This window comes from Triticum aestivum, chromosome 6A, assembly GCF_018294505.1.
Source record: "Triticum aestivum cultivar Chinese Spring chromosome 6A, IWGSC CS RefSeq v2.1, whole genome shotgun sequence".
NCBI classification, from domain to species: Eukaryota; Viridiplantae; Streptophyta; class Magnoliopsida; order Poales; family Poaceae; genus Triticum; species Triticum aestivum.
Window position 1 is genome coordinate 276,905,742 of NC_057809.1, and position 26,304 is coordinate 276,932,045.

Below are 26,304 nucleotides of genomic sequence, written 5' to 3' on the forward strand. Positions count from 1 at the left end.
GGAAGCAAGGGGAAGAGGGCCCCCCTTCTTCTTCTTCTTCCTTGACCTCCTCCCTAGATGGGAGAAGGGTTTCCCCTCTGGTCCTTGGCCTCCATGGAGTGGGAGGGGCGAGAGCCCCTCCGAGATTGGATCTGTCTCTCTGTCTCTCTCTGTTTTGCGCTCTCCCTGGCTCTGTCTCACCGTGTCGTGTATATATGGACATCCGTAACTCCGATTGGCCTGAAACCTTCACCGTGATTTTTTCTGGAAATTAACTTTCTTGCGGCAAAAGAAGAGTGTCAACTGCCTTACGGGTAGCTCACGAGGGTAGGGGGCGCGCCTAGGGGGGCAGGCGCGCCCCCTGCCTTGTGACACCCTCGGGCACCGTCTCTCGTGGATTATTCTTCCGGAATTTTACAAATATTCCAAAAAGTATCTCCGTTCGTTTTTATCCCGTTTGGACCCCGTTTGATATGGATATTCCGCGAAACTAAAAACATGCAATAGACACGAACTGGCACTGGGCACTGGATCAATATGTTAGTCCCGAAAATAGTATAAAAAGTTGCCAAAATTATATGGAAGTTGTAGAATATTGGCATGGAACAATAAAAAATTATAGATACGACGGAGACGTATCAAGCGGTTGAGAAACAAAGCATGAATTTCATCCATCCTTGCGTCATTTTCTTGCTTGTGATCATCGAGCTTGTGATCTAAGTAGTCCCTTGTACGTTTCTCGGGAAGTCACAAGTCGGCGGCAAGGTTTTCGATGCGTTCACTCATAGCTTGTTGCTCTTGATGCAAAGCACGTTGTGCACCAAAGAGGTGACTCTTGGTGACAAAGGAGTTCATGTCGTCGTCTTGCTCCATGAAGAGCGGGTTGGTAGAAGTACTTGTCCTATCCATCATTCCAAGACAAATGTGAGTGGTAGAAAGAGAAGAACGAGTACCAAATGTACCTTGACCGAAGTTGAAAGTGGATCGAGGATCACTCCAATGTAGGACAAGTAAATAGCACAATTGGTACTAGCTCTTGTCAGTTTCTCACACCTACACAAGTAAAGCTTTTGGTGGAGCTTGGTTAGGATGGTGGCACAAAATTTGATGCAATTGTAAGTGAGCTTCAATAATGTTGGAAAAGATTTGCAAGATGCAATGTAACAAGTAGACCAAGCATATAAGGTACACGGAAACACACACGCAAAAAGATAAGTGGGGTTGGGCAACCAAGGATGAGCCAAAATGTGGAATCCACAAAAATGCTCTTGTTTCACAACACTAGAGAGACGCTACCACGATTGCACAATAGGCGGATACAAGAACTTGTGCACAACCTACTTAGCAAAAATGCAATGACTTCTATCCCAAGTATGCTCTATGCAAGGTGTTGCTATTATATGATCCAAGATGATCGAGTATGACAATCTTAATGTTGTAAGATTCTATGGTTCTTGCTTAAAAGCTCTTTGCTTATCTTCTCTCTTTGCTTAAAAGCTTGTTTGGCTCTTGGATGTTTGAGCTCTTTTCTCATGCAATGCTTGACGAACCAAGATAGAAAAGGAGTATGCGATGACAACTTTGTGACACGAGAGATGATATTAATATATGCAAAACTGATGTATGTATGCTATGGGAAGTATGATCACTAATGTGCAGAAGTCTAGTTGCCGGCAATACTCAATGGCTAGTCTCGATGGGTAAGCAATGCAAAGGAGTAAGGCTATGATGGCTATCAATGTAATGGCAAGAGTGATATGTCCAATACCAAGATGAGGTCACCGGTCTTGCTTCTGGTATGGTGTCAAAATGGTGGCACGAATACCAAGGTGTAGTCGAGGTGGTCGTTGTTGATGACGATGTAGGACGGCGGCGATGATGTAGGACTCGTCTGTGGCGAAGGTGAGCGGCGGTGATGTCGATGTCGAACCGTACCTAGATAGCCCAAACACAAAAGGATACGGTACCGCAACTCAAACTCTCAAACCTCGAAGTAGCAAATGTGTCGGAGAGCGAAATGGTCCAAAATGGTTGGGTTATGCGGAAGTGATGGAGGTATGTGGAAGTATATGTGGTATATGGTGGGCACCGGAACAAAATTTGGGGAAAAATGGACGGAAAAACGGGCCGGTGGATGGAGATGTTGCTACCAGAGGTCGAATGTCCGGGTGGAAGGCCAGATGTCCGGAGGCCGGATGTCAGGGCTTGACGGGCCGGATGTCCGGGCTCTGGATCCGGGGATGATCGGGATGAACACCACGTGGAGAGGTCAAATCTGGGAGAAATTCGGAGGAATTGGTGGATGGAAATTGGGGGAAAAGGGATGGGAAGCTAGATCCACTAAAAACAAAGCAAATCCACGGATCCAAACCAACAAAATCTCAACACAACAAGAAATCACAAAAAAAAAAATTGGGGCTATTTTGGTTTGGAATTTTCGAATTAGGACGAAAAACAAATAAACAAGGCTAGAAACCCAACGGGGAGGCTCCGAAATCGTGATCAACGTGGCTCTAGATACCAAGATGATGTAGGGTAGAACCATAATCGGCCGATCTTTCACGAAAGGAGTGGATCCCGCGAAGAACACGAGGAACATGAGGGGAAAACGAGGAAAATCACAAGGGGAAACACGAGAGAATCACTCAACCAACAAGAAATAGGCACACATGTGCTAGATCCTCGAGTACATAAAGTAAGATACACGATCCACAATCAACTAGGGACGATACACGGTAACCGGTCTTCTCCGTGAGGAGGTCTTGAAGTTCTTCTCCAAAAGGAGGTCTTGAATCCAAAGGGATCTTCTCCGAAGAGGCCGCGGTCTCTCTCGTGGAGTAGAATCGATGTGGATGAGCAATGCTCTATCTCTAAAATGAGCTAAACCAATGCTAACCCTAGAAAGTTGTACCCGGTGGAGTATAAATAGTCTAGGGGGGAGAAGGGATACACGGGCCTCTGCCCTTCACTGTGCCCAGACAGGGGAGGCCGGACGTCCGGGATGATTGGGCCAGATGTCCGGGCTTTCAGGCGTCGCCGGATGTCCGGGCTAGGGGGCCGGATGTCTGGGCTGGAGTGGTGGCATTTGTTGCTCTCGGGTTCGGAGGGGCTGGATTTCCGGGCCAGTGGCCGGATGTCCGGGGGCTCAGGAGTGGCCGGATGTCTGGGCTATCGGGGCCGGATGTCGTGGGCCTGTAGCTTCTGGCGGCTGTGCTGCTGAAGTGGATGATGCTCCAGGGGCCGGGTGTCCGGGGCCTTGGCTGGGTGTCCAGGGCCTGGGAGATGCCCTTGGCTCCTCTTGTTGGTTCTCCTCATCCGTGGACTTGGGGACTTGTACATCTTCATGCGCGTCTTCGAGAGGGCCCTCTTGGTGCCTAATCATGCACAACACCTCGGACTTAGGTAGTAGCCATGTCTCATGCATAGAAAGTGGGAGTTCGGAGAGGAGTGAGTTCACCTTATCTTCGATAGACTTGGCTCGGGCTCGTGTCATTGGTCCAAGTGGTGTCTTTAGAGGTGTAGGTGCGTCCATGGGGATGACCTTGGGATGCTCCGCATCACCCCTCTTTAGGGAAGAACATCAAGACCTCCTCACGGAGAAGACCGGTTACCGCGTATCGTCCCTAGTTGATCGTGAATCGTGTATCTTACTTTATGTATTCGAGGATCTAGCACTTGTGTGACTATCTTGTTGGTTTGAGTGTTCCCTTGTGTTTCCCTCATTTCCCCTTTGTGTTCTTCGTGTTAATCGCGGGATTCCGCTCCTTTCGTGAAAGATCGGGCGATTAGGGTTCTACCCTACATCATGGCATCTTGTATATTTCGTCCAAGGCTTCATGCACTCCTTATGGTGGCTTCAAAGTCCTAAAATCATCACTTGTAACTCCGTTCTTGATCCCCTTGCGCATGCCATCATCTCCATGCTTGAACTTGCTCCAAGGTTCATCTTTCTTGTCCAAGCTAGGCCCTTCATTAGTAAGCAAAACAAATGTATCCAATTTAGGCAGCATCATATTCTCATGTACATTAGAATCATTACCAAGAAATGAAAGTACCTGATTATTCAGTTGGCGTGCGCGAGCTCTAGTAATTGGTCCAGTATGTATAGCAGCAGGGGCTGTGGGTGTAAGAATGGTATTGATGTCCTCATCAGTTAATATTCATGCCATGATTAGATATATGATCAAGTTTATGCTAGGTAGAATTCCACATCAAAACTTATCTTTTTATCATTTACCTACTCGAGGACGAGCATGAATTAAGCTTGGGGATGGTGATAAATATCCGTCGTATCTACTCCCTCCGTCCCAAAAATCTTGTCTTAGATTTATCTACATACGGATGTATCTAACAGTAAAATGTGAATAGACACATCCGTATGTAGAAAAATATAAGACAAGAATTTTGGGACAGAGGGAGTATAATTTTTGATTGTTTCATGCCAATATTATACAACTTTCACATGTTTTTGGTAACATTTTATATGTTTTATTAGACTAACCTATTGATCTAGTGCCCAGTGCCAGTTCCTGTTTATTGCATGTTTTTTTGTTTCGCAAAATATCCATATCAAACAAAGTCCAAACGCGATAAAAATTTAAGAAGAATTATTTTGGAAAATTTCTGATTTTTGAGAGGTGGAATCAATGTAAACGGAGGCCCACGGCCTCCACAACCCACCAGGGCACGCCAGGCACCCCCTGGCGTGCCCAGGTGTCTTGTGCTCTCCCCGTCAGTCGGTTGTGGCCCTTCTTTGGGTGCAAGATAGATAATTTATGGAAAAAAACGTGTACAAATTTCAGCGCAACCGGAGGTACAGATCTCCCAGTATTTAAGAAATGGTGAAGGGCCAGAAAACAGGAATGCGAAACAAAAGAGAACAGAGGGATAGATCCAATCCCGAAGGGGATCCCGCCCCTCCGCCACCATGGAGGCCATGGACCAGAGGGGGAACTGTCCTCCCATCTAGGGGGAGGTCATGGAAGAAGAAGAAGGAGGGGGAGGTCATGCCAGAACACTGCCGGGGCAAGGATCATGATGCGGAGCATCGTACTATCATCCCCATGTACACTACGACGAGACCTCGACATCAAGCATACACCATCGGACACAAGGTGAACTCATTCCTAAGTCCTTTCCCTTTGCATTCTTCTGACACGTGGTTGCTACCTAATGAAAAGACACTACATGTGCTCAAGGACCAAGGACGCAAGGAGAAGGAACAGGAAGCATGAAGACCTGTGCAGAGTTTCTGCCAGGCCCGGACCTTCCGGCCACAGCCCCGAACCTCTGGCCCCCGGACCTTCCGGCTGACCCGGACCCTCCGGCCCCCGGACTCCAGCACCGCTCGCGCCGTGCCAACTCTCGGCTTACGCCGGAACCCGCCCGGACCTTCCGTCCCTGCCCGGAACTTCTGGCCTGCCTGTGCGCAGTGTCTCTGGGCTGAGGCACATATACCTTTTTTGCCCCTCACTTACACCTTCATGGCTCTAGACTATATATACTCCTCCACCACCACCATTTTAGGGTCAGCATTGGTTTTAGCTCATATTTAGAGATAGAGCTACGCTCATGCACATCAGATCTACTGCACGAGAGAGACCGCGCCACTACGGAGAAGATCCCTTTGGACTCAAGACCTCCCTTTGGAGAAGAACTCAAGACCTCCTCACGGATAAGACAGGTTACCTCTTGTATCGTCCGTTGTTGACTTTGGATCTTGTATCTTCCTTTGTGTTCATGGATCTAGCGCATGTGTGATCATATTTGTTGGTCTCTTGTGTTCCTCTCGTGTTTTCCCCCTTGTTTCCATCCTCGTGTTCCTCGTGTTCATCGCGGGACCCACTCCTTTCGTGAAAGATCGGGAGATTAGGGTTCTACCCTACATCATCTTGGTATCTAGAGCCAGGTTGATCACGATTTTAGAGCCTCCCCTCTTTGTTTTCTAGCCTAATTTTGTTGATTTCGTCCTAAATTCGAAAATCCCCACCAAAAATAGCCCCAATTTTTTTTTGTGATTTGTTGGTTTGGATGATGTTTTGTTGATTTTGATCCATGGATTCGTTGTGTCTCAAGTGGATCTAGCATTCCCCATCTTTTCCCCCATTTCTATCCACAAAATCTTCCCAATTTTGACCTTGGAAATCGTGTTCTTTCGCCCCCATTCTCAGATCAAGAATTTAGGATTCGTCCTGGAATAAATTCCACCACCCCCGGAACTTCCGGACTCCCCCAGAACATCCGTCCCCCGGAACTTCCGTCCTAACCCCGGAACTTTCGGGCTAAACAGAAAGTTTACCCCAAAAATCCCCAGACTCCCCGCACTTTTTCCGCGACCCCCGGAACTTCCGGCCAACCCCCGGAACTTCCGGGTCCCGGAACTTCCGGCCTAACCAGAAATATTACACAGAATTTTAGCATCAGCCTTCTTCACCGTTTTCATCACAACTTTTCGCTCCGAACTCCGATTTGACTGTTCTTTGGCTCGTTTTGAAGCTATCGACGTGCCCGAGGAGCTCAGCTTGGTTTCACCACCTTTTGACACCATCAAATTTTTGGAATTTTGGCATCTTTGCCTAGGCCTTCCACCATATCATCCGCTACACCACCACCGACTTCCGCAACCCAACCAATTTTGTTCCCCATCGCATTAGTGGTTGCTTGAGGAGTGATTTGAGTCTCCTAAGGTGTCTAGGCTACTTAGGTATGGTTGCTTCTTCATCAACCACCACCACCACTTCCGCATAGGATTGACCACTATACACTTCTGCCACCCCAACTTAACCCAATTTTGTTTGTGTTGTGAGTTGTGTCTCCTAATGTGTTTCGGATACTTAGGGACCGTGCTTCTAACTCTGACACCATGTATAGTACACCACCTTACCCTCGATTTCCGCATTGCATACTCCACAACCCATCATTGACATTCCGCAATTCCATTGAGCTTCCACAAAACCACCACCATATCCCGCTACCACCATTTGACATTTTACATTTGAGATTTTGAGTTCGTGGTTTTTCCGTTTCCTAAGGTGTTTCGGCTACTTAAGGACGAGTCTCCATCATCTTGGTATCTCCATCAAGATCACCTCCACTCATCATCGACACGGATGGTAACCTCCATATCATCTTGGTATCGTGGTATCCCTCCATTGTATATTCCCTCGCAATGCATTGTTAACCCCTAGCCCATTTTGCATTACTTGCCTATCGAGACTAGCCATTTGATTATTGCCGACAACGTTACTTGTGCACATTAGTGATCTACACCATACGTTGCATACATACCATACCATATCGGTATCATCTTGGTATCATATCATCCTTTGTGCCACAAGTTTGTTCCCGCATATATACAATTGCTATCTTGGTTTGTGCATTGTGCCAAAGTGGCCATAAAAAAAGAGAATATGCTTTTAAGCAAAGAAAAAGAGTGAAACAAAAGAGCTTGTAAGCAAGTGCCATAGGATCATACCACATTGCACATAAGATTTTCATATCCGATCATCTTGGATCATACCACCGGAACATCATACACATAGCATACTTGGGATAGAAAGTTCATACATTTTACATATCATATGTTGTGCACAAGTGTCGTATCCGCCTATAGAGCAATTGTGCTAGCATCTATCTTGAGTTGTGCAACACGAGCATTTTTCGTGGTTTCCACATTTTGTGCTCATCCTTGGTTGTACGACCCCATTTACCTATCCGTGTGTGTGTGTGTTTCCTTGTGCCACATATTGCTATTGGTCTACTTGTTTCACTTGCAAATTTGTGAATCTATTTCAACATTATTGACTCTTGCTAACATTTTGTATCAATTTTTTTGTGCCACTATCCTCACCGAGCTCCACCATAAGCCTTATTTGTGTAGGTGTGAGAAACCGACAAGAATTGGTACCAATTGTGCTATTTCCTTGTCCACATTGGAGTGATCATTGATCCAATTTCAACTTCGGTCAAGGTACATTTGGTATTCGTTTTTCTCTTTCTACCACTCACATTTTTCTCTTGGAGTGTTGGACAGGCAAGGCATTTCATCTTTGGTCTTCGACAACAACGATGGTGTGAACAACTACATCACCAAAGCGTCAATTTTCGATCTACAACGACAATTACAAGGCGCTCAATCAAGATTGGGAGAGCGCATTGAGAACCTCTCCATCTATATTCGTCACTCCGAAGCAAGGAAAAGGGACTACATCAACAACAAGCTTTCCGCACAAAAGGAGGAGCAAGATGCAAGGATGGAGGAGATTCGGACCTTGTTGATCAACCGTTCTTCCCCTTCATCATCCTCAAGGCGGCGACGTTCAAGTCACAAGTCTTCGGAGCGCAAAATGATGCAAGCACAAGTCATCCACGTCCACATCTCCGTGGCGACCACTATCACGTCCGTGATCCACATCGTCATGAAGGGCAAGTCACCTCCAAGCAACATGTGCATGATGACGACGAACGACATCTACTACGAGCTCAAGTGCGACAACACCAACATCAAACCCTACATCATCGTAGCCATGGATGCTCACCAAGCGCAAATACAAGTCCCAACAAGCCCTACTTCACGCCAAGTCCAAACTTCATGAGCACAAGAGAAGACCGCGAGACAAGCACCACCAAGACGGAACTACGGCTACAACAACCACTTCGGCATCTTCGCCAAGTGCTATCAAGGCATCTTCGCCTTCGGACGTACGACATCTTCGCCTACTTCCCGTGAGTTCACCTACATCAACATCATCAAGTACAAGGCGACCAACAAGCGAGGGCGACACTTCCATCTTCGGAATCCCCTCAAGGAAGATGCCCGAGCATGGGAAATTCCCTTCGGTCATGGAGATGAGCTATGAGGTGCCACATCATATGGGCCTCCAACAACAAGACGACGACAAGAAGGTCAAGCAAGGGCCATCCCCTTCGACCACGGCGATGAGCATGAACCTCTTCAACAACATGAAGACGGCACCCATATTGGACTCATACTCCGAGTCAAGCTACGAGACCGCACATGAGACCTTATCTTTGGTCTTAGAGGAGAGTGATGATGTGCCATCTTCGGCCTTCATCCATGGCTACGACTACGACATGATTGAGCATGGAGACATTTGCACCTACATCTCTCTGACACCCACATATGATGAGATTCCCCAATTGCCATGTGAGGAGAGCCACCACTACATGAGTGACATGAGTGACTCCACCCTACATGACATTGAGAGCATTTCCTATAAGAGGATGAGTGTGACCAGCACTAGCCCCACACATGAGAGCATGCCACACATCCTATGTGAGGTTGAGAGCCATTTGAGTGACTCCACCCACCATACGAGTGAGAGCATCAAAGAGGGAGTGAGTGAGCCACAACACTTAGTGAGTGAGGTAGTTGACACGGCACATGAGCCCACTATGATTTCTAACGACTTACCCTCTACTCCGAGTGTATTTTCTTCTTTGGTGCTAGGTCTTCGACATGATGACATGCCTATCCTCGACTAGTCCATACCTCCAATGGAGACGGCGATGGCCACGGTGGAAGATGATGCACCCCCCACATGGTTCCATCAAGATGAAGATGACAACGACTTGGTCTTCGACACCTCACCTACAACACATGAGCGATGCTCCAAAGGTAACATAGGTGATGGTGCTTCTCTTGTCCCACTAGTGGACTATTCTATGAATGATTGCTTGCATGATGTTGACACACCTATTCCCATGCTTCATTTCAAGCTAGTGTGACTTCTTCATGTCATGACTTACCTATTTATGATGAATATGATGATGAGCATGTTGATTTGCCTAGTTGTGATGCTATGCTCCATAGGATATCATGTGAAAATTGTTTTGGTCACATCATGTTTGCCAATCCTTTAAACTTGTCATCTGCTATGAGTGAGATCTCACATATTGCATCATTTCAATCTCAACATAGTGACTATGCATGCCCCATTACAATAAATCCCATTTGCACTTATGGCATAGATGACGAGATGATGGTCATTGGCTTTTGTTTCTCTTGCGATGATATTGTTATGCTTCCTTTGCAAAATTTGAACAATTCATCTCATATGCCATGCCATGAAAATGATTGTGTATCGCATGATTACATCCCTTGTGTGCACCATATGCATACCTTTCCTCACAATGCTCTAGATATTGCAAGTGATGCATTACATCCTTTGAGTCTCCATTATGCCATACATAAAAACAAACCTATCATGATGGATGACATGTTTCTATATCACGCATATCATTTATTCGAGCATTGGATATTTTGTGCTAACCAACACAAGCACGTGTGCATCATGATGGATGATGTGTACATCTACCACGCACACACAATTTTCCCTTTGTCTTTGTTTTGTGTAGGTACTCACCTACACTCGTCAACCTCTCAATCCCAAGAGTTGACGAAACGATCTCTTGAGAGCAAAGATGACTTGGGATCACGTGAACTATCCTTTCCACCACTCTCTTCGCGCAACGACTACGCGCATCTCTCTCACTTGGCTCTCACACAGCTATGGGCTATATACCACTTGTCGCATCATGCTCATTTTATCGTGTTCATTTTGCATGCTATGCTTACTTCTATGCCTTTGCCATGCAATTGTGACCCTTGCGTGCATCTACCCATGATTCACCATTATGCTACTCCTATGTGTATTTGCATGCTTGGTGGAGATCCTTGTTATTATTGCCATGTTTATCATGTGCCTCATGCTATTGTGGATTCTTGTGTTGGGAGAGTCATGATGTTCCATTTCTATTTACATAGGACTTCTTGCCAATACTATGATGATACATTTCTCATATCTTGTTTTCATGCTTGTGATATGTCATGTGAATTATTCATGCACACTATTTGCACCCATGACATGCTTGCCATGATTCCTCCTAGTATGTTGCATCTTCGCACTACTAGCTTCCTTGACTTGATCGCTATGATTGCTTGCTTTGTCGCATCACCTATGCTCCATTCTTACTCACTTTCTTGGGTTGACGACGTATATGTTCATGCCTCTCACTTGATTTGTGTTGATCATTGTCTCTTGTTTACATTAGTGGCATCTCTCATATCCACTTGTATTGAGTGCCAACTTGCTATGCTTAGTGATCATGGAAACTTGGACATATTACTTGTGATGCATGCTTGTTTGATTGAGCTTAATCTCTTTGGTTGTTCTAGCATCTTATGCCTCCATACTATGAAATGCTCCTTTGTCCTTTCTTATGATGAGCATGATGCATACACTTGTTGGGTATCTTACCACACGAATGATTGGTTTTGCATTTCCACTAACCTCATTTGTTTTTTTGAGTGTTTATCATGTTCTTTCATTTTGAAGGATTCATAAGGTGGTACCACCATGAGACAACTTGGTCATGTGAAGGCATACACGATGTGCAACACCAACATTTGCAAGAATCTCCTAAAGGTGAACTCCTTCCCTTTGAGCCATCCTTCTGGTTGTCGACATGATACATCTCGCGAACGGAGGAGCGATATTGGAGATGGACCCCATGGACCTTCAAGTTGAGGAGTGCTCGGACTTAGTGGATGCGCCCCCGGACCACCACTTGTACCACGACATCGAGTTATGGTACAACAATCCCCATAACAAATTTGCACCTTATGCATGGACTGACTCATATTATGATTACCTTGTTGCATCTTGTCTTTATATGTCATTCATGATATATGAGCCTGTACATTTCCTTAGCAAATTTGTTGTGATCTTCCTTGATGGCATATTCATACATCATGATCATATTGTTCCCCATCAATTGCATGATCACATAGTCACATTGAGCACCAATTATCATGTTCATGCTTTTGATACACCGTCCCATTATGATATCATTTTGCACCGTGGTTGCATTGTTCATATTCACAACACATTTGTGTGCACAATGAATGCTTTTGCTCCCATGAATGCTTTGTATATCATTCTATATCATCTTACTAAGCTCCATGCGCTTTGCCATGAACAATCTTGCCGCACGGACTCATTCTCACATGATGGACACTTTGTGTGCGCAAACCATTGTATTTCTGAGTATTGGTTGTGTTTGCTCTTTTTGCATGTATACCACTCCGGCGACACCTTGGAGTACTTGGATTGCGCAATGTCTTCAACTTCGTCCAACTACAAGTCCGTCCACAACAACCATTCGCATGGTGATGAGGATCACGATCCGAGGTCGGATCTTTCCCAAGGGAGGGGAGATGATGCGGAGCATCCTACTATCATCCCCATGTAGACTACGATGAGACCTCGACCTCGAGCATACACCATTGGACACAAGGTGAACTCATTCCTAAGTCCTTTCCCTTTCCATTCTTCTGAGACATGGTTGCTACCTAATGCAAAGACAATACATGTGCTTAGGGACCAAGGACACAAGGAGAAGGAACAGGAAGCATCAAGACCTGTGCAGAGTTTCTGCCAGGCCCGAACCTCCGGACCAGGACCTCCGGCCCCCGGACCTTCCGACTGAGCTGGACCCTCCGCCCCCGAACTCCAGCACCGCTCGCACCGCGCCAACTCTCGGCTTACACCGGAACCCGCCCGGAACATCCGGAGCCCGGACCTTCCATCCCTGCCCGGAACTTCTGGCCTGCCTCCGCGCATAGTCTCTGGGCCAAGGCCCATGTACCTGTTTCGCCCCACACTTACCCCTTCATGGCTCTAGACTATATATACTCCTCCACCACCACCATTTTAGGGTCAGCGTTGGTTTTAGCTCATATTTAGAGATAGAGCTACGCTCAGCCACATCGGATCTACTCCACGAGAGAGACCGCGGCCTCTACGGAGAAGATCCCTTTGGATTCAAGACCTCCTTTTGGAGAAGAACTCAAGACCTCCTCATGGAGAAGACCGGTTACCTCTTATATTGTCCGTTGTTGACTTTGGATCTTGTATCTTCCTTTGTGTTCAAGGATCTAGCGCATGTGTGATCATATTTGTTGGTTTCTCGTGTTCATCTCATGTTTTCCCCCTTGTTTCCATCCTCGTGTTCCTCGTTTTCATCGCGGGATCCGCTCCTTTCGTGAAAGATCGGGCGATTAGGGTTCTACCCTACATCAGATCATCACAACGATCGACATCAACAACCTTGCTACCGTCAACACCAACTTTCTCCCCCTCTATGCAGCAGTGTAACACCTCTTCTCCCCACTGCAATATCTACTTAAACATGGTGCTCAACTACATATATTATTTCCCAATGATATATGGTTATCCCATGATGTTTGAGTAGATCCGATTTGTCCTATGGGTTAATCGTGATCTTGGTTGGTATGGTTGTATGTTTTATTTTTGGTGCCGTCATACGGTGCCCTCCGTGTCACGTAAACGGAGGGATCTCCACTATAGGGTGTTGCAATATGTTTATGATTCGCTTATGGTGGGTAGCCTGAGTGACAGAAGCACAAACCCGAGCAAGTGGGTTGTTGCGTATGGGAGTAAAGAGGACTTGATACTTAATGCTATGGTTGGGTTTTGTGACCTTATTGGTCTTTAGTAGTTGGGGATGCTTGCTAGAGTTCCAATCATAAGTGCATATGATCCAAGTAGAGAAAGTATGTTAGCTCATGCCTCTTCCTCATATAAAATTGCTAGAATGATTACCAGTCTATTTATCGATTGCCTAGGGAGAAATGACTTTCTTGTTGACAAAAGCTATCACTTTTATTACCTTGCAATTTATTCATAGTTTTATTATCACAAAGTACTCATAGTTTTATTCTTACAAGATCGTTTCATACTTGTTTTAGGTAAAGCAAACGTCAAGTGTGCGTAGAGTTGTATCGATTGTCGATAGAACTTCAGGGAATATTTGTTCTACCTTTAGCTCCTCGTTGGATTTGACACTCTTATTTATCGAAGAAGGCTACAAATGATCCCCTACACTTGTGGCTTGTCAAGATTTTACAGGTCACTAGGCCGCCCTGGTTCTTGGTGGCCACCTGTAAAGGCGCCAACAAACTCGCTGCACAAATCTGCCCAAGAGGAGATGGAATCCTCCGGCAAGTGCATCAGCCAGGACCTCACGTTTGGCTTGAGTGCCAACGGGAAGTAGTTGGCAAGCACTTCTTCATCCCTTCCCCCGACGGCTTTAATAACAATCGTATAGATGCCCAATAATTCTGCCGGGTTCAACTTCCAATCATATTTCTCCCGCAAGTCGGGCTTGAAGGTGCGAGAGGATGGCCAATGGACTTGCGGCAGCTCCCTAGTGAAGGCTAGGCAGCCTACCTCTTAAGGTAGGTACCCGCCTGAAGGAAATATGCCCAAGAGGCAATAATAAAGTTATTATTTATTTCCTTATATCATGATAAATGTTTACTATTCATGCTAGAATTGTATTAACCGGAAACATAATACATGTGTGAATACATAGACAAACAAAGTGTCACTAGTATGCCTCTACTTGACTAGCTCGTTAATCAAAGATGGTTATGTTTCCTAACCATGAACAATGAGTTGTTATTTGATTAACGGGATCACATCATAAGAGAATGATCTGATTGACATGACCCATTACATTAGCTTAGCACCCGATCGTTTAGTATGTTGCTATTGCTTTCTTCATGACTTATACATGTTCCTATGACTATGAGATTATGCAACTACCGTTTGCCGGAGGAACACTTTGGGTGCTACCAAACGTCACAACGTAACTGGGTGATTATAAAGGAGCATTACAGGTGTCTCCAAAGGTAGATGTTGGGTTGGCGTATTTCGAGATTAGGATTTGTCACTCCGATTGTCGGAGAGGTATCTATGGGCCCTGTCGGTAATGCACATCACTTAAGCCTTGCAAGCATTGCAACTAAATGAGTTAGTTGCGGGATGATGTATTACAGAACAAGTAAAGATACTTGCCGGTAACAAGATTGAACTAGGTATTGGAATACCGACGATCGAATCTCGGGCAAGTAACATACCGATGACAAAGGGAACAACGTATGTTGTTATGCGGTCTGACCGATAAAGATCTTCGTAGAATATGTAGGAGCCAATATGGGCATCCAGGTCCCGCTATTGGTTATTGACCGGAGACGTGTCTCGGTCATGTCTACATTGTTCTTGAACCCGTAGGGTCCGCACGCTTAAGGTTACGATGACAGTTATATTATGAGTTTATGCATTTTGATGTACCGAAGGTTGTTCGGAGTCCCGGATGTGATCACGGACATGACGAGGAGTCTCGAAATGGTCGAGACATAAAGATTGATATATTGGAAGCCTATGTTTGGATATCGGAAGTGTTCCGGGTAAAATCAGGATTTTACCGGAGTACCGGGAGGTTACCGGAACCCCCCGGGAACCATATGGGCCTTGATGGGCCTTAGTGGAAAGGAGAAAGGGGCATCCCAAGGTGGCCGAGCGCCTCCCCCCTTCCCCTAGTCCTATTAGGACTAGGAGAGGTGGCCGGCCCCCCTCTCTCTCTTTCCCCCCTCAAGGAGTCCTATTCCAACTAGGATTGGGGGGGGGGAATCCTACTCCCAGAAGGAGCGTTGGAGGCAGAGCGCGACACCCCTCGACTTTTGGACGAGCCAGAAGGAGCGTTGTTGGGCTCTTGCTGTCTTGGGCCCATTGCTAGAGGGGCCTGGTGCGACCAGAACTATTCCTGGCTACCAGGCTCTTGGTCGACTAGCTCTTCCCGTGAGGACGCGGTCATCGCGGGTCGACTACGCGGCTCGGGGTTTTGTCACGCTCGCCCAACAAGGGGCGAGGCGTGCACCCTGTCTCTGCCCCTCCATGCGGTGCATCCAGCGGATCTTGGCTTGCACCTGAGCGAGCGTCGATGTCGCGTTGGCAGAGCTTGCCGGTGGGAGGCGCGGGAGGAAGCTGAGCGTCTCCGTGACCCACACCGGCAGAAATATGGTCGGTGACAGACTTTAAAGGTTGGGCTGCTCCTACGGCCTCAGCCCCTACTCCAGCCATGGCGGTAGTGTTAGCAGCACCACCCGCATCGCCGGCTCCGCCTGCCGCAATTGCGGTGCTCGCATTACCTGCAGCCATGTATGACGAAGCCTTCGAGGTGGAGGGATGCCCCCTGCTCGAGATCTTTCTTGGGAGCCATGGATGATCAAGATATACGAATATTGACGCGCTGGCTACTGCTTCAGGTTCGCACAAGCGACGCAGTCCCCTACCCGGCGCGCCAAAGATGTCGATGCGGAAGCACGATCACCTATGGGGCAGGGTTACCCCTTTGTGGTTCGGCAAGGGAACAACCACATTGCACAAAGAGCAGAAGCAACAGGGGGCGGCATGGTGATGGAGAACTCTGATGAGGACATTGTTACACCCATAGCCCCTGCTGTTATACATACTGGACCAATTACTAGAGCTCGCGCACGCCAATTGAATTATCACGTACTTTCGTTTCTTGGTAACGATTCTAATGTTCATGAGAATATGATTCTTCCTAAATTGGATACATTTGTTTTACTTACAAATGAAGGGCCTAGCTTGGACAATAAAGATGAACCTTGGAGCAAGTTCAAGCATGGAGATGATGGCATGCGCAAGGGGAACAAGACCGGAGTTACAAGTGATGATTCCAGGACTTTGAAGCCACCATAATGAGCGCATGAAGCCTTGGATGAAATATACAAGATGCCACTTCATAAGTTTCGTCCAGAGGCTGTTCTAGGTGCTGCATCACCTTATTATTGGGCCAGGCCCATGTACTTTCTAAGTACTTAAGTATAGGCTGTTTTTAGAGTCCGTATGTGTGGGGAAACAAGAGTTAGGGTTGGTTTCGGACCCCTCCACCAAGGGCCACGAAATTCCCCCTCTCTCCTCCATATATACAGCCCTTAGGGCATCGTTTATACTTTGGGTTTTGTTTAGATTAAAAGTTTGCCATAGCTGCAACTTCGTGTACTTCGTTTGTGTCCAACGACCAGACCAAGACGTCACAGAACCCCACCTTTATCAATAAAGATTTCATCTTTTATTCACAATATCCAGATTGCAATCTCAGTTTCTTGCTTGTTCTTTGTTTGCTCGCAGGAAATAGACCCTCGTGGTCAGGTTGATTGTGCTCCGGCGTGGTCAATAACCCTCAGAAGTTGGTTTAGCGATTGCTAAGGCGCAACGTCTTCGCACGTTCATAGTTGGATCGTCAACGTCGACTCCCACAGAAAACGATATCTATCTCATCGAAACATCGGGACACCTTTGCGTCTATCAAGTGGTATCAGATTTCCAGGTTGCTCGGTGAGATTTTACAGTTTTTCGTAGTTTAGATCGAGTTTGTTCTTCGTACCTATAGTCCACGAAAAAGCCAAAAAAAATTAGGGTTAGTTCATCCTATCCGAACCAATCTAAGACTTTGCATAATCTTTTCTGTTCACAGGTTGCATTGTCGTGTCAAGTTGCTGGTCTTAGCGTCTAGTCCTTTAGAGTTTCGAGTTCAGTTCACAGGTTGTCACGTCGCCGCTACCATATATCACCACCACATCATCATCATCGTTGCTGCCATATACCACCACCTCACCAACTTCATCGTCGCTACCATATTCGCCACCACATATCCGCTGCCATCACGCCAATCCCAGTCCACCTGCAACATATATCCGCCACCAGTCCGATTTCCACCAGATTCATTGCCGCCACCAGTCTAGGATTCCACCAGATTCATGTCCGCCACTAGTCCTAGTCCGAGTCCAGTAATTGTTGCTTTGTTTTCGATTTCCAGATCACGCGATACTCCGAGTCGTGACAGAGTAGGACTCCCCAACTTTCGAGCCATCCACAGAAGAAAAATAGTTCCAAACTCCAAAAAAAAGAGGAAAATTCTGGCTAGGCAATTTTTAGACCATTTGTAGACTTTTTCAAAAAAAAAATTGTTGTAGAGCAAAAAGAAAAAAAAGAGGAAAAAAGTGCAAAAAAAGTAAAAAAAAGAAAAAAAACAGAGCGTGCTCCTCCCTTGTTTACGTGCAGCGTCGTGATTTTGTTAGTGTTCTAGGCTCGCGGCTCTAGCACGGTCTAGCCTAGGACCAGCATAGTACCGTTGCTGAGCGTTTATTCAACTTTGCATCTCTGAATTGATTATTGCTAACCCTTTTTGCTACCATATTATAAGCCTTCCCAGTGCTACGTGTTGAGCTTGTGTTGGTTTTCCCCGAAGAGGAAGGGATGATGCAGCAGAGTAGCGCAAGTATTTCCCTCAGTTTTTGAGAACCAAGGTATCAATCCAGTAGGAGCCCACGCTCAAGTCCCTCGTACCTGCACTTTGCGATAGCTACTGGCAACCAACGCGATTAGGGGTTGTCAAGCCCTTCACGGTTACTTACGAGAGTGAGGTCTGATAGATATAATATTTTTGGTATTTTTGGTATAAAGATGCAAGGTAAAAAGTAAAGGCAAAGTAAAAAAGCAAAGCAAGATTAAAGTGATGGAGATTGATATGATGAGAATAGACCCGGGAGCCACATGTTTCACTAGTGGCTTCTCTCAAGAGCATAAGTATTCTATGGTGGGTGAACAAATTACTGTTGAGCAATTGACAGAATTGAGCATAGTTATGAGAATATCTAGGCATGATCATGTATATAGGCATCAACCGTTCTTAGGAAAGGTCTACCAAGAATAATAGGGCAAGAAGGATTGCAATCTATATCAAGAACAATGAAATCTACGGGCACATAACGGATTGCTTTATTTTTACTGTGAGCATGTGGATAATTTAGCACAGATTGCAACAACGAAATACAATCAATTAAAGAGCAACTTTCATAATTAAATTCCTTGAAATCCAATATAGTGGGTTTAGCAACATCTAGATTTTTATTTCTTTCAATCCCACTTTCATAAATTTCATCATTAAGATCTAAATACTCCGAATTTTTAGAATGCCTTCTAGGTAAAGAAAGATCATATTCAGTTTCATCAAGATTCATATTGCAAAATAAAGATTTAATAGGGGACACATCAATAACTTTTAGATCTTCATCTTGATTTTCATAGGTATTGGAAGAACACGCTTTAATAAAGGCATCTTTGGAAGCACGCATCCAAGCGGTTATTTCCTTGCACTCATCAATGGAAATTCTCATGGATTTGAGAGACTCATTGATATCATGCTAAGGAGGAATAGATCTAAGCTTTGAAGAATCTACCTCAAGAGAAATTCTATCAATGTTTCTAGCCAAATCATCAACTTTAAGAAATTTCTCCTCAAGCAAAGCATTAAAATTATTTTGTGAATTCATAAACTCCTTAACACTATTCTCAAATTCAGAGGGCATCTTATTATAATTTCCATAAGATTTGTTGTAGGAATTCCCATAATTATTAGAAGGATTACTAGGATATGGCCTAGGATTAAAATTCCCTCTATAATCGTTGTTACTAAAATTATTCCTACCAACAAAATTCACATCCATAGATTCATTGTTATTCTCAATCAAAGTAGACAAAGGAATATCATTAGGATCAGAAGAAACACTCTCAGTAGCAAATAATTTCATAAGTTCATCCATCTTTCCACTCAACACAATAATTTCTTCTATCGCATGCACTTTTTTATTAGAAGATCTTTCAGTATGCCATTGCGAATAATTAACCATAATATTATCTAGGAGCTTAGTAGCATCTCCTACAGTGATTTCCATAAAAGTGCCTCCCGCGGCCGAATCTAAAAGATTTCTAGAAGCAAAATTCAATCCGGCATAAAAATTTTGTATAATCATCTACAAATTCAAACCATGAGTAGGGCAATTACGTATCATTAATTTCATTCTCTCCCAAGCTTGTGCAACATGTTAATGATCAAGTTGTTTAAAGTTCATAATATCGTTTCTAAGAGAGATGATCTTAGCAGGAGGAAAATACTTAGAGATAAAAGCATCTTTGCACTTGTTCCATGAATCAATACTATTCTTAGGCAAAGACGAAAACCAAGCTTTGGCACGATCTCTAAGCGAAAAAGTAAATAGCTTCAACTTAACGACATCATTATTGACATCTTTTTTCTTTTGCATATCACATAAATCAACGAAGCTATTCAGATGAGTAGCGGCATCTTCACTAGGAAGGACGGAAAATTGATCTTTCATAACAAGATTCAGCAAAGCAGTATCAATTTCACAAGATTCAGCATCGGTAAGAGGAGCAATCGGAGTGCTAAGGAAATCAATATTATCGGTATTGGTGAAGTCACACAATTTGGTAGTATCTTGAGCCATCGCGACAAACAAGCGATCTAACACACGAGCAAACAAAAAGCAAACGGGCAAAAGGAGGCAAATAGAGAGGGAGGATAGGGAGAGACAGGGCGAATAAAACAGCAAGGGTGAATTGGGGGGAGAGGAAATCGAGAGGCAAATGGCAAATAATGTAATGCGGGAGATAGGGATTGTGATGGGTACTTGGTATGTTGACTTTTTGCGTAGACTCCCCGGCAACGGCGCTAGAAATCCTTCTTGCTACGTCTTGATCTTGCTTTGGTTTTCCCCGAAGAGGAAGGGATGATGCAGTAGAGTAGCGTAAGTATTTCCCTCGGTTTTTGAGAACCAAGGTATCAATCCAGTAGGAGCCCACGCTCAAGTCCCTCGTACCTGCACTTTGCGATAGCTACTCGCAACCAACGCGATTAGGGGTTATCAAGCCCTTCACGGTCACTTATGAGAGTGAGATCTGATAGATATAATATTTTTGGTATTTTTGGTATAAAGATGCAAAGTAAAAAGTAAAGGCAAAGTAAAAGGCAAAGCAAGATTGAAGTGATGGAGATTGATATGATGAGAATAGACTCGGGGGCCATAGGTTTCACTAGTGGCTTCTCTCAAGAGCATAAGTATTCTATGGTGGATGAACAAATTACTGTTGAGCAATTGACAGAATTGAGCATAGTTATGAGAATATCAAAGCATGATCATGTATATAGGCATCACGTCCATGACAAGTAGATCGAAACGATTCTGCATCTACTACTATTACTCCACTCATCGACCGCTATCCAGCATGCATCTAGAGTATTAAGTTAAAAACAGAGTAACGCCTTAAGCAAGATGACATGATGTAGAGAGATAAATTCATGCAATATGAAATAAACCCCATCTTGTTATCCTCGATGGCAACGATACAATACGTGCCTTCCTGCCCCTTCTATCACTGGGTAAGGACACCGCAAGATCGAACCCAAAGCTAAGCACTTCTCCCATGGCAAGAACTACCAATCTAGTTGGCCAAACCAAACGGATAATTCGAAGAGACTTGCAAAGATAACCAATCATACATAAAAGAATTCAGAGAAGATTCAAATATTATTCATAGATAGACTTGATCATAAACCCACAATTCATCGGTCTCAACAAACACACCGCAAAAAGAAGATTACATCGCATAGATCTCCACAAGAGAGGGGGAGAACTTTGTATTGATATTCAAAGAGAGAGAAGAAGCCATCTAGCTACTAACTATGGACCCGAAGGTCTGAGGTATACTACCCACACTTCATCGGAGGGGCTAGGATGATGTACAAGCCCTCCGTGATGACGGCCCTCTTCCGGCGGAGCTTCGGAACAGGCCCCAAGATGGGATCTCGTGGATACAGAAAGTTGCGGCGGTGGAATTAGGTTTTTGGCTCCTGTCCTGATTGTTTGGGGTACGTGTGTATTTATAGGAGGAAGAAGTATGCCGGAGGAGCAACGAGGGGCCCATGAGGCAGGGGGCGTGCCCTAGGGGGGGGGCGCCCCCCACCCTCGTGAACGCCTCTTTTGTTCCTTGGAGAAGGGTCCAAGTCTCCTGGATCACGTTCGGTGAGAAAATCACGTTTCCGAAGATTTTATTCCGTTTGGACTCCGTTTGATATTCCGTTTCTTCGAAACACTGAAATAGGCAAAAAACAACAATTCTGGGTTGGGCCTCCGGTTAATAGGTTAGTCCCAAAAATAATATAAAAGTGGAAAATAAAGCCCAATATAGTCCAAAACAGTAGATAATATATCATGGAGCAATCAAAAATTATAGATACATTGGAGACGTATCACCCTGCTCCACATACATCTACGTCGTGCGTTTGACTACGACAGTTGCCGATCACCGCCTGCTGCTTGGTAAGAACTGGTAAGAATTTGAGATTCGCTTGATGGATTTGTGACTGTCCACCACACCATCACCACCACTTCCTAGTAGTCTATAGGATCATATTCTTGTGTGTTTCTATTGCTGCTAACCATGGCAGGATCACAAGTCGACGAGACTGACTGGGAGAACATGACAAACAAAGAGTTACATGATAAGTTTCAGCAAATGATGAGTGGATAGGTGGAAGATGTTCTAAATAGATTTGATGAGGCCATGGAGAAGATAGATGGCTTTGAGAAGGCGTTCGAAACAAAGCTCGATAACAAGTTTAATGAATTGCTCGCGCGTCTTCCACCACCACCACCGGCTGCACCTAACACACCTCTACAACAACAACAACAACAACAATGTCGCCTTCCAAATCAAGTGGGACGAGCACAGCGCATTCCCATTGACCCTGGGCAAAATTCTGGTGCCGCTATTGATGCTTCTGTAGCTCCTGCTGCTACTGCAGAGGTGGAGGACCATTACGAGGATGAGGTTGATCAAAATCAGAACTGCGTGCAACCACCAGCACCACCACCACCAAGTCGTCCTCAGGCATATCATCGCAACGGTAGGGCTGCACAACCATATGAGGTACGAGATCATGACCATCTTCCTAAACTGAAATTGAATATTCCACCATTTGAGGGTAGATATGTTCCTGATATATATCTTACTTGGGAGTTAGAAACTGAACAATGTTTTACATGTTTACAATATCCCCAGGAGAGACGTGTTCCTGCTGCTGTTTGCGCTTTCACTAGTTTTGCATGTGTTTGGTGGTCTGAGCATTGTAGATTATATCCTATTCCAGCTACTTGGGCTGCTTTGAAAACTGCTATGCGAACTCGTTGGGTTCCACCATATTATCAACGTGAATTACTTCAAAAATTGCAGCGTTTAAGACAAGGAAAAAATTCTGTAGAAGAATATTATCAGGAATTACAAACTGGCATGATTAGATGTGGTATTGTTGAGGATAATGAAGCTATGCTTGCATGTTTTATGGGTGGATTAAATAGAGAGATTCAGACTATTCTAGAGTGCAAGGAGTATACCAATATCACTCGTTTATTCCATCTTGCTTGTAAAGCTGAATGTGAAGTGCAGGATCGACAGGCATTTGCGTGAACTAACTTTTCTGCAGGTCGATCTTCATCATGGACACCACGTGCATCCTCTACTTCCACTGCACCAGCATCTCCATTAGGTGCCACCTCCAGCCGTGATACAAGAACGCAGGCACAACCACCACTATCTGCCAAGAGCACACCTGCCGGGCCGGCGCAGAGCTCTTCTTCTTCCATGGCATCAGCAGGGCACAGAAGTGATATTATTTGTCGTCGTTGTAAGGGAAGAGGACATTTTGCGAGAGAATGCAAATCTCAGCGTGTGATGATTGTTACTGAGGATGGTGGGTATGAGTCCGCTAGTGACTATGATGAGGAGACATTGGCTCTTGTTACACATGAAGAACACGGTGGAGATGATTCTGATCATGAGATGCAATACATGGCTGCTGAAGATGCTGACAGGTATGAATGTTTAGTTGCTCAACGTGTTTTGAGTGTGCAGGTTACACAAGCTGAGCAAAATCAGAGGCATAATTTGTTCCATACAAAGGGAGTTGTGAAGGAACGTTCTGTTCGTGTCGTCATAGATGGAGGGAGCTGCAATAACTTGGCTAGCATGGAGATGGTGGAGAAGCTATCTCTCACCACAAGACCACATCCACATCCTTACTACATCCAATGGTTCAACAACAGCGACAAGGTTAATGTAACACGTACTGTTCGTGTGCATTTTAGTATCTCTACATATTGATGCGGAGCATCCCAAGGTCATCCCCATGGACGCACCTACACCTCCAATGACACCACTTGGACCAATGACACGAGCCCGAGCCAAGGCTATAGAAGATAAGGTGAACTCACTTCTCTCTGAACTCCCACTTTCTATGCATGAGACATGGCTACTACCTAAGTCGGAGGTGTTGTGCATGATTAGGCGCCAAGAGGGCCCTCCCGAAGACGCGCATGAAGATGTAAAAGTCCCCAAGTCCATGGATGAGGAGAACAAACAAAAGGAGCCAAGGGCATCTCCCAGGCCCCGGACATCCGGCCAAGGCCCTGGACAGCCGGCCCCTGGAGCGTCATCCTCTTCAGCAACACAGCCGCCAGAAGCTACAGGCCCCGGACATACGGCCCCGACAGCCCGGACATCCGGCCTCTCCCGAGCCCCCGGACATCCGGCCACTGGCCCGGATATCCGGCCCCTCCGAACCCGAGAGCAACAAATGCCACCGCTCCAGCTCGGACATCCGGCCCCCCTAGCCCGGACATCTGGCGACGGCTGAAAGCCCGGACATCCGGCCCGACCAGCCCGGACGTCCGGCCTCCCCTGTCTGCGCACAATGAATGGCCGAGGCCCGTGTATCCCTTCTCCCCCTAGACTATTTATACTCCACCCCGTACAACTTTCTAGGGTTAGCATTGGTTAAGCTCATTTTAGAGATAGAGCATTGCTCATCCACATCGGATCTACTCCACGAGAGAGACCGCGGCCACTTCGGAGAAGATCCCTTTGGATTCAAGACCTCCTTTTGGAGAAGACCTTCAAGACATCCTCATGGAGAAGACTAGTTACCATGTATCATCCCTAGTTGATTGTGGATCGTGCATCTTACTTTATGTACTCGAGGATCTAGCACATGTGTGACTATTTCTTGTTGGTTGAGTGATTCTCTCGTGTTTCCCCTTGTGATTTCCCTCGTTTTCCCCTCGTGTTCCTCGTGTTCTTCGCGGGATCCGCTCCTTTCGTGAAAGATCGGCCGATTGGGTTCTACCCTACATCATCTTGGTATCATGAGCTATCACGATTTCGGAGCCTCCCTGTTGTGTTTCTAGCCTTGTTTTGTTGTTTTTCGTCCTAATTCGAAAATTCCCCACCAAAAATAGCCCCAATTTTTTTTTGATTTGTTGGTGTGTTGAGATTTTGTTGGTTTGGATCCGTGGATTTGCTTCGTTTTTAGTGGATCTAGCTTCCCATCCTTTTCCCCCAATTTCCATCCACCAATTCCTCCAAATTTCGCCCGGATTTGACCTCTCCACGCGGTGTTCATCCCGTTCGTCCCCAGATCCAGAGCCCGGACATCCGGCCTTCCACCCGGACATCTGACCCCTGGCAACAACATCTCCATCCACCGCCCCGTTTTTCCGTCCAATTTTCCCCAAATTTTGTTCCGGTGCCCACCATATACCAAATATACTTCTGCATACCTCCATCACTTCCGCATAACCCAACCATTTTGGGCCATTTCGCTCTCCGACACATTTGCTACTTCGAGGTTTGAGAGTTTGAGTTGCGGTACCGTATCCTTTTGTGTTTCGGCTATCTAGGTACGATTCGACATCGACATCGACATCACCGCCGCTCACCTTCGCCACGGACGAGTCCTACATCATCATCGCTGTCCTACATCATCAGCAACAACGACCACCTCGACTACACCTTGGTATTCGTGCCATCACTTTGACACCATACCGGAAGCAAGACCGGTAACCTCATCTTGGTATTGGACATATCACTCTTGCCATTACATTGATAGCCATCATAGCCTTACTCCTTTGCGTTGCTTACCCATATAGACTAGCCATTGAGTATTGCCGGCAACGAGACTTGTGCACATTAGTGCTCATACTTCCCATAGCATACATACATCATTGTTGCATATATTGGTATCATCTCTCGTGTCACAAACTTGTCATCGCATACTCCTTTGCTATCTTGGTTCGTCAAGCATTGCATGACAAAAAGAGCTCAAACATCCAAGAGCCAAACAAGCTTTTAAGCAAAGAGAAAAGATAAGCAAAGAGCTTTTAAGCAAGAACCATAGCATCTCACAACATTAAGATTGTCATACTCGATCACCTTGGATCATATCATAGCAACACCTTGCATAGAGCATACTTGGGATAGAAGTCATTGCATTTTTGCTAAGTATGTTGTGCACAAGTTCTTGTATCCGCCTATTGTGCAATCGTGCTAGCGTCTCTCTAGTGTTGTGAAACAAGAGCATTTTTGTGGATTCCACATTTTGGCTCATCCTTGGTTGCCCAACCCCACTTATCTTTTTGCATGTGTGTTTCCGTGTACCTTATATGCTTGGTCTACTTGTTACATTACATCTTGCGAATCTTTTCCAACATTATTG